General features: G+C 27.6%; 2 long non-coding RNA genes across 2 annotated transcripts; one reads left to right on the forward strand and one right to left on the reverse strand.

Annotated features, from left to right (window-relative positions):
- Positions 1-3269: 3269 nt before the first annotated feature.
- On the forward strand, positions 3270-5189 carry LOC138348543 (uncharacterized). Its single transcript, XR_011221221.1, has 2 exons — positions 3270-3417; positions 3691-5189. It is a non-coding gene; the product is annotated as an uncharacterized lncRNA (long non-coding RNA).
- LOC112941552 (uncharacterized) lies at positions 3378-5113 on the reverse strand. Its single transcript, XR_003246844.2, has 2 exons — positions 4783-5113; positions 3378-4561 (listed from the first exon to the last, which is right to left on the reverse strand). It is a non-coding gene; the product is annotated as an uncharacterized lncRNA (long non-coding RNA).
- Positions 5190-7548: the final 2359 nt, after the last annotated feature.

Here is a 7548-nt window from a genome sequence, read left to right on the forward strand (position 1 = left end):
GTGGATGACAAGGGTATTTTTGAGCCAATAGGTGGGTGGAACGGGTAATTTGGAGCCAATAGTTGGATGGAGCATGGTTTTGTACCATTTCCAATACTTTGAGGGTATTTTAGACCCTTTTACATATATATATATATATATATATTGCCCCTGGTTGCACGTGAGCGCACATGTCTATCCTATCATATAGTATACGAAGTTGTAAAATAGAATAAATCTTATTAAATTAAAACTTTTAGTAAATAATTATAATTAAAAGAATATTAGACCGGTGTTTTAAATGATTAATACAGATTTTCATGGAGTTAATTGTTTTTTTGAGACAAAAATGACCAAATGTCATCGAAACATTTCAAAATGCATTCAAAAGATTTAAATATGGGAGAAAGTATTTTTTGATAAATGGTATTGTTCTTTACTTTACTCAATTTGTAAACGAACTTAACAAGACAGAAAAATAATATCAAGGTGAAAAAAATGGCCAGCAATAACTATTCCTCTAAAGGTTATGACCGTAAATGATGGACATCATTTAAGTACAACTATTCTCTTAAATATTAATACTTGAAATTTAATATGTGCATGCCAGTAAGAACAATTGTCATAAGTATTTTAATATTTTATCTTTAAATGTGATACATGTTTTGCAAAATATTATTATTCAATTAATATTTGAGTAAGGCTATGATATAGATGTAATTTTACAAAAAAAAAAAAGAAAGTGCACTTATATAGTGAATGTCAACAATTTTATAAGTAGAATGTTATAGAGAAAAATATATCACGTCAATAATTAGTTGTAAAGAAAATTATCCTTTATTTTACCGCATACATATCATATAGATGTTGTCTAAGAAGAGTATCTAGTATCTTATAAATATTCTATCGTGATATAAAAAAATTATTTTTTTTTAATTACAAAATTAATAGATAATAAAATTTAAAGTAATATTCACAGAATATTTATTTTTATTTAAGATCATTTTATGATCAATCACTATTTCTTATCATATTTATATAGCTAGAAAAGAGTTATCTTGTGACATTACATTTTCTTAGATTAAAATGAACACAAAATAACATGAAGTTCATACTTAAAAATTCATACTCAACATAAATATAAAAAAGTAAAAATATGTGGATCAATTCATAGCCAATGAAGAAGGAAGACGAAAATATATGTTCATGATATATTCATCCTAGTGTTTCATTTGATTGAAATTCCTTGTCACCAACTCTTTACTTTCTCCATTCTTTGTTACTTACATATCTATTAAAAAATTATTATTATCATAGATATATTATTATATTATAAGTAAAAGTGAAAATCTATTTTTGAAATAGTAGACTTTACATCAAAACTATTAATTCAATCGGCTACGCTAATGCCCAATGTTTTAGAAATAATAGGAAGCAACTCTTTCATTTGAGGTTAAAAGAATAAGAAATGTAAATACAAAGAAGAACTATCTTACCCCAATCATATACCTTTTTTTGTATTTGTTCATTAATATTGTTTCTCCCACATCTTTATCTATTTATTTTATTGAAAAAAATAATCCACAATGTGTGTATTTAATTTCTCTCTCGAATAAAAACACAAGAAATTATTCAAGAATCAAAATAAGAAAAATAAATGAAAATATCCGCGCACTATATATAGAAGATTTTTGTGTGAAGCAATATTCATAAATAATTACATATTTCTTTGTTCTCTTCTTTTCTTCTTTAATAGAAAATCAGTACCTACATTTCGATGCTAAGAACTTCGGTGAAACATAAAACTGAATTGGAGATGAATCATTTGTGAAAATTTTAAATGATCTCAAAAAAGAGATCCCCAAAATTTTATAAGGAGTGAATGATTGTTATATATGACCAAATAAACATGAAGGTAAAAATTGTTGTGACTATTCATAAGAAATTAGTCTTTTTTAATGAATAAAACATGTAGGTTAATTAAAGTATTAATGTTCTAAAATAATATAAATAATATCGATGCATGTATGTGATGAAAATCGTCAGAGAAAAATATGAATGTGAATTGATGAATGGTTTGCTACAATTTGTTCACCAACTCTTTCTTATGTGGTACCTCAAATTTTATTAGATTTCGAACTTAATCAACTATTGCGAGTAACAGTTGAGATTTTTTAAGAAGAAGAGTATAAAACCTTTGAAAATTGTAGTTTAAAAAGTGAGAGAAATCCCTCTATTTATAGCTAACAATAATACTATGAATATAATCTGATTGTGCCTTATCAGATAAGACACAATCCTTCAAAAAAGTCCTTGCTCACCGGAAAAGAAATAACCATTTAAAAAATTTAAAACTCATAGGATAAGGTACAATCCTTTGGTAAAGTCACAATTTTTTTGAAAAAATTATAACTCATCAAAAATGTCGCAACCCGTCAAAAAAGTCACAACCGTTTAAAAAAGTCACAACTTATCGCAAAAGTCACAATCCAGTAATATGAAAAGGTATCAACTTTTAATATAACATAATGAAATAAATTGAGTATTTTTAATTGGAGTATAATAGTAAATCAATATTCATGCTTAGGAGCTTATGATTTTAAGGATGTGCGTCCGTGCGTGTGTTAAGCTTAAAAGAAGTGATGCAATACGACTCCAAAGTGAACAAATTTATCTTCTCTTGTATCTTTTTTTTTTTAAAAAAAAATTCTTTCCTTTCTGTTTGTTATTTTTAATCTCATTATGTCTATTTCTCAATCAAGTTTATCCATGTATTAATATCACAAATTGTCATGTGGTATTTGTTATATATTCTACACTATTGAAAATTCTATCCTAACTCTACCCCAACTACGGTTGGTTGGACCGGTTTTACGGGCTAAGTTAAGCTGGACGATTTTACATAAAATCGTAAACAAAATCAACGTTAATAAATAGACAAAGTACGCAGAAGGATCAAAAGTGCATCAATATAGCAAATATGAAGGACTATTAATACTCCATGTGAAAATTTAATGATAACTTAAGTATTAACCAAAAATAAGAAACTATTTGAATTATTTCGAGTTTAGTTGCATTGATTTTAAATTACTTGTCAAAAGGGAATTAAGTTACTCACTTTCCTAAGTAGTCCTCCAAGATAAGATTTTGTTACCTTACCCAATCTTTAATATAATTTCCTTAATTAGTTGGAAGACATAAATGATATTTGATTTTGTCAAATTCAAATTTATCTTATTTAATACTTTACTATTTCTCCCTCAACCAGATGACTTTTGTTTACCTATAAATACATTTCTAAGAGTGACAATTAAAATCAATAATATCAATCACATATATAGCTAATTACTCTTGTGCTACCACAAAACTTAGAAGAGAAAATGGAGAAGGCAACATTCCTTAAGGTTTTCTTGAACTCATTTTTGCTTATGTTGTTTGGTAAGCAATTTTGTTATCTATTGCAAATTATATTCTAGACTAGATATATATAATAATTCATTCGTTTATTCACTTTTTCAATGATGATGTTGGTTTATGAAAAATCTTGTGTACATCACTGACTTGTTCAACAATATCGTCGATTTTGATAGGCTTGAACAAGAAAATTGTGGTAGTTCTTTCATTTGTTCACTTTCTCAAATGTTGATGTTGTTTTATGAAAAACTTGATGTACGTCACTGACTTGTTCAACAATGATGTCCATGTTGGTAGGACAAGGAAGTCATGTGCAAGGAGAATGTACTAATGATGCCGATTGTGCTAAGGTTATGAAATGCATACAAGCACAATCTATATGTGACTTGACAAGCCATCAATGTGTCTGTCCACGAGCTCCACCTGCTAATTATGGAACAAGAAACATCTACAAGACTCACCAAAACTGATTTTATTATGTTTTTCAATTTCATAAGATTCAATAAAGATCTCTTGTTTTTATATTAATCATGTTTGAAATGGGTGTTATTTGCGCGATGTATTGTATCTTAAAAGTAATTTTTTCGATCCATTTATGTTTTACGAATTTCAAATAGAGGTTTATGCATTTAAATTTTTCAATAATCAATAAGTCGTAAAATGTCAAACATGTTTTAATTGAAGTCGATGTGTATATCAAAGTAGATGACATTAGTTTGCTTAATTCATATACATTGATGTATAATTCATATGAACCAAGTAGCTCTTAAGTAAATGCCTATTTTATAGTGTCAAGTTCCAATTATGTGGACTTATGAATGAGATAAGCCTCCAATTTCCTTGATTGGCTTTTACTCTTCTGTACATGTCATGAATAGAATAACCATATATATAAAAGGAAATGATATGGCATCCCGGGGATCTTGCGCCCACGCAAGGTGCAGGAAAGGATCGTAGCTCAAGGGGATGTAAATAGAATAGTCATGCTTGTATATATTCAAAAAAAAAAAAAATTCATGAACTTGCACCTCTTGAATGCAAAAAGAAAGTGGTTCAATTCTCAAAAAGATGAACATCAAGAACATACTTAGACAAATTGGAGTCTGGGATGTATACCTTATTCAACCTTTTTCGATTGATGACTTGTCTTGACTCTTGCATCTACAAGCTAAAGTTAAAAAGTACTTATAAGCACTTATTTAAAAATCAAAATAACAAAAATAAATCAAAAGTTAAAAATCTTTTGGTCAAAAACCAAGGCCCTAAGAACAGAAGGCTAAACTGAAGTAAATCCAGCTGGTAGCTTTTGCATACAATATTGTTTTAACGATAACAACAAGAGAGTTGATTGATAAACAAGAGAAACGAAGATGAAAAGGGAAATCTTACAATGACCCTCCCGTTAGGACGAAGTGTCGGAAGTAAAGCAAGAAACTGCACTTTTACCTTTGATAAGACCTGAACAGTTCATGTCAAACAGTTAAATAATAAATATAACAAAAGAGATATGACCCGTGCATAAGGTAAATGAAATCGTCGGCATCAACGCTTGGCTCATCACCCCCATCCTCTGCCGTCAATTCTGATTACCAGGGATAAAGGGGGAGAAGTCAAAATTTATATAAAATAGATTTAGATTTTGAAAATTCTTCCGATTCTTTACAGTTTTTATAGCAAGGTCTTCACTGATTTTTTCTAGAGAGAGACGGAGAGTATCGATTTTCACCATTTCCATGAAACCTCCCGTGACTCCACAAAGTCTTCGAGGGTCGGAGAAGGAGTTTTTCCGTAAAATCATTGCTCTCAACTATGACTCAAATCTAATGTACATCCTTATGTTATCTAACCGAGAAAAAATATTCTTTTACTATCCAAAAAATAACAAAATTCATCCTTCGATCTTTTTTTGTAAAGAAACTGATTAAATCAATAATTTTTTTCTTTATAATTTGGTCACATCCTAAAAAGAATAAAGATATGGATAGAAAATGATTCTTTCATTCTCAAAATTTGAATTTGTGTGTAGTTAGTTTTTAATTTTTTTTTTGTTGCATCATCAACTAAGTTGACTTACAACAATGCATAAATCTTGAAATATTTATATAGTATGTTCCAATGGTTAGAAAAATGATGTTAAAAATTCATTTTAATAATATTACACCCAACTATTTAGAGTTTTTCTTTAATAAAATATTCAATATGTATGTACGTTATACACAATGATATTCACATTTTATACAATGTATAAAAATGCTGAAAGTTAGTGAAATTACGTGGGCGTTAGTTATGAAAAAAAATATATTTTTTACTTGCAATTTTTGTAGTTAGAGTTGTATTTGATCATATTTTTTTCACAAAGAATATTTAGAATTTGGATATATTTTGTCAGAATATGGTTTAGGCCCTCAATTTCTATAAATTAGAAAAATAACTTGATTGACTTAACCATGTTTCCATATATTCATTTAATCTAGCACATTTTTTGTTGGTGGAGTGAGTTTCTTTAAAAAAAAAATAGACAGAATGATAACTTGCAACTTTTTGGATAGTGTAAGTAGGGGTGTACATAGGTCGATTTGATTTGTTTTTTCATTAAAAATATCAAAATCGATTATATCGATTTATTAAATTTTAAAAACCAAATCAAACCCTGGTTCTTTTGGATTTTTTTTAAATTTTTTTTTACAACTACATGGTATTTGAAAAAGAGATCAAATATTTTTTCACTTATCTGTGTGATAAGCTAAGCTTAAAAAATGTTAAATGAATAGAAATTTTTGAAAAGACGATAAATTTACACGAGTACAAAATATATTTTTTGAACTATCAATGTTCATTATGTCAAATTAATAAGATAAAGGCTAAAGACAAACTGAATATAAAACAAAATATTTACAAAATAAATTATTAACTTCACATTTAAAAAAACTAGAACAATATAATTGTAACTTCGGATCTTAATACAAAATAAAATATTACAATTTTTACAAGCCCAAATTTGAAATAAAATATATAAAAAGTGAAACTATAAACTAACTAAAAATATATCAACAAAGTAGATTATAAATAATATTTTTTAATTTATAAAATTGACTTTTGTTTATACCAAACCAAACCAAGAGTGATCAATTTTTTTTTCAATTGCCAAACTAACCAAACCAAATCACAAAAGCATATTTTTTCAATCTGATTTTATTGGTCGATTCGGTTTGACTTTTTGATTTGACTTGTACACCCATAAATGTACTTTGGTTTTGTCCAATTGTGAAACCAAGGGGGCTGGATCTATTTTTGTGCATTTTTTAGTACATATGCTTAGCAGTGGTAGCAACATGTGTGCTCATGAAAAAGAAAAATTACTAATCTGATGTACCATTTTGATTGCTTTTTGTACAATTCTTAATGTCGTGATATTCCTAGTATTGTTGGCTTATATATAAGAGAAAAGTAATAAATAGTGTATGTGTGTGTGCGTGTGTGCGCGTGCGTGCGTGTGTGTGTCAATTGTTAAGCTTAGAAGAGGTGAAGCAATATACCTCTACAGTGAATAAATTTATTCATCTTGTATCTTGTTTTTTTTTACATTCCTTTTTTTTTGTTATTTTTAATTTCATTATGTCTATTTCTCAATCATGTTTATTTATATACTAGATATTATGTCTGCGCTCAATGTATGTTAGTTTTTTTTCTTTCAATTTATGTTACACAAATGAAATTTAAAAAGGGGAACTAAATTTTTTATGTGTTTCCTAAAAAAATATTTTAAAGTATTAATTTATAGAGTACTTTTTATGTTATTTTCGAATAATATATGGATTGTTACTCCATTTGTTTTATTTTATGTGATACAAGTGATTTTAGGAAAGTAAACGAAATTTCTTATATGATTATCGCATATTTTTAGTTGTCATTTTACTGCGATTCATAGTAATTTTTAGTTCCTACTTTATTTTCAAACAATATATGCAATTTTTTTGTTTCGATAATTACAAGGGAGTCAACCAAATTTTATAATAGTGAAGTCGAGTACAAGATCATAATGTGAAAAGACTAATATTTGACAACAAGTCTCTACAACAAGCCTCTACTACGTAATAAGGCCAAACTCACTTGAACAATCTGAAACTGAAATAAGTCTAAATAACATAAAAGCAC

The sequence above is a fragment of the Solanum lycopersicum genome, chromosome 5, assembly GCF_036512215.1.
Source record: "Solanum lycopersicum chromosome 5, SLM_r2.1".
In the NCBI taxonomy this organism is placed as follows: Eukaryota; Viridiplantae; Streptophyta; class Magnoliopsida; order Solanales; family Solanaceae; genus Solanum; species Solanum lycopersicum.